Here is a 2,500-nt window from a genome sequence, read left to right as displayed (position 1 = left end):
AAAACGTGACAAACTTTGTGTTGGTTCAAGTACGAAAGGATCTCTGTCGGCTTGGGGGTACGCCCGTTTCCGTTTCAACTTGTCTCGCGAGGGTGGTTTCGGGGCCAGCAGGAGAGCTCGTCGGGGTAGCAGGCCCTGCAGCCGTGGTCACCGCCAAACCCCCACAACTCGAGCAAGTGAAAAAAAAAGTAACAGGAGCGAAAGCATCTCTGTCGGCTTGGGGGTACGCCCGTTTCCGTTTCAACTTGTCTCGCGAGGGTGGTTTCGGGGCCAGCAGGAGAGCTCGTCGGGGTAGCAGGCCCTGCAGCCGTGGTCACCGCCAAACCCCCACAACTCGAGCAAGTGAAAAAAAAAGTAACAAATAAGAAAGGATCGTCGGCTTGGGGGTACGCCCGTTTCCGTTTCAACTTGTCTCGCGAGGGTGGTTTCGGGGCCAGCAGGAGAGCTCGTCGGGGTAGCAGGCCCTGCAGCCGTGGTCACCGCCAAACCCCCACAACTCGAGCAAGTGAAAAAAAAAGTAACAAATAAGAAAGGATCGTCGGCTTGGGGGTACGCCCGTTTCCGTTTCAACTTGTCTCGCGAGGGTGGTTTCGGGGCCAGCAGGAGAGCTCGTCGGGGTAGCAGGCCCTGCAGCCGTGGTCACCGCCAAACCCCCACAACTCGAGCAAGTGAAAAAAAAAAGTAACAAATAAGAAAGGATCGTCGGCTTGGGGGTACGCCCGTTTCCGTTTCAACTTGTCTCGCGAGGGTGGTTTCGGGGCCAGCAGGAGAGCTCGTCGGGGTAGCAGGCCCTGCAGCCGTGGTCACCGCCAAACCCCCACAACTCGAGCAAGTGAAAAAAAAAAGTAACAAATAAGAAAGGATCTCTGTCGGCTTGGGGGTACGCCCGTTTCCGTTTCAACTTGTCTCGCGAGGGTGGTTTCGGGGCCAGCAGGAGAGCTCGTCGGGGTAGCAGGCCCTGCAGCCGTGGTCACCGCCAAATCGCCACAACTCGAGCAAGTGAAAAAAAAAGTAACAAATAAGAAAGGATCGTCGGCTTGGGGGTACGCCCGTTTCCGTTTCAACTTGTCTCGCGAGGGTGGTTTCGGGGCCAGCAGGAGAGCTCGTCGGGGTAGCAGGCCCTGCAGCCGTGGTCACCGCCAAACCCCCCACAACTGTTGGGCGCCTACCTGCGCGGGGCAGGAGGACACTTTCCGATTTCAAATCTCCGTTTGCCGAGTCCACCCCGAACGCACGCGGGCGGGCGGGTTCGCATCACCCTTCGTCACAAGGGGCGAAGCCCGTTCCACCGTCTCGTCAGTAGTGCCGACCGGTCTGTGATCGACGAGGGGAGCCACACCAGGTCCGGCCCTGCTGCTTGGCGGCACCGCGTCGTCGGGAGCTCGCGACAGACGGAGGGTTTCGGTGTACTCTCCAGCCACGGGAAACGAAGCCGGTGATGCAGGCGCCGGTCTTTCGCTCCCAAATCGGCTGGGTTTACATCGTTGCTATCTAGTCACGCTCCCTTCAAACCCGACGGGGTACCTATTCCCCTCACCCGTCTGTGCGTATACAGCCTCTTTGCACTTGCGGGATGGGGGTGGTGGTTTAAAGACTCTCGAGTTGCCGCCCGTCGGTCTCCGAGCTCCGTGCAGTAGTGATCCCCAGCGAACTGCCAGCAGGGCGAACGAGCGATCCCGCTCTCGGTCGGGGCGCCTGGCGTCGATCGGTGGTCGGTGGCTTGCGGGCAAGCTGCGCTGTGAGTGTGGGAACGAGTATGACGAGCCGTTGCCGCGACTCCCAGTCCACCTCGGCGGTGGCTGGGCCGGGCGGGCGTCTGCTCGGGCGAGTGCCGCCCCCGCCTCCTCGCAGGAAGTCCGCTCGCCGACACGCCGCCACGTGCACGCGTCAGTGACGCTGCCGAACCGATGGCCGGTGCCCGTTCCCGCCTCTGCTTTTCCTAGGGCAAAGCTGCTGCACGCCTCGTGATACTAGGCGGGCGACATGGTGGCGGTGATCCTGCCTCCGTCGCTGCGGTGCGTTGGGGCACGCATCGCCTCTTGGGCGCCCTGTCCTCCTCCCCCCAATAGACGTATGTTTCTGCGGGCCGCACCAGGATGGTGCTCCCCATCGCTTCACGCCACCCTGCTCCGCCCGCACGCCGGCGTGCAGGTGGCTGTAGCTCAAGGTGGGGAGCGTATGTGCGGTCCGGGTCGCTTTCCTCTGGCGAGGGAGAGACCTAAAACAAACTCAGACAACTCTTGACGGTGGATCACTCGGCTCGTGCGTCGATGACGAACGCAGCTAGCTGCGAGAATTAATGTGAATTGCAGGACACATTGATCATCGACACTTTGAACGCACTTTGCGGCCCCGGGTTCTTCCCGGGGCCACGCCTGTCTGAGGGTCGTTTGGCAATCAATCGCACTCGCCTTGGCTGGCGAGAGCGCGGCTGGGGTGTCGCAGAGGACCCGTCCTCTTTGTCCCCCTAAGTTCAGACTCCGGAGCCCTCCGGCGTCGG

At 61.3% G+C, this 2,500-nt stretch overlaps 1 non-coding gene across 1 annotated transcript; it reads left to right on the top strand.

Annotated features, from left to right (window-relative positions):
* The first annotated feature begins 2,235 nt into the window (after positions 1–2,235).
* Positions 2,236–2,389, top strand: LOC140474909 (5.8S ribosomal RNA). Its single transcript, XR_011959522.1, has one exon. It is a non-coding gene; the product is annotated as a 5.8S ribosomal RNA (ribosomal RNA).
* Positions 2,390–2,500: the final 111 nt, after the last annotated feature.

Source organism: Chiloscyllium punctatum, unplaced genomic scaffold, assembly GCF_047496795.1.
Source record: "Chiloscyllium punctatum isolate Juve2018m unplaced genomic scaffold, sChiPun1.3 scaffold_1261, whole genome shotgun sequence".
NCBI classification, from domain to species: domain Eukaryota; kingdom Metazoa; phylum Chordata; class Chondrichthyes; order Orectolobiformes; family Hemiscylliidae; genus Chiloscyllium; species Chiloscyllium punctatum.
This window is presented reverse-complemented; position numbering and strand designations above follow the sequence as displayed.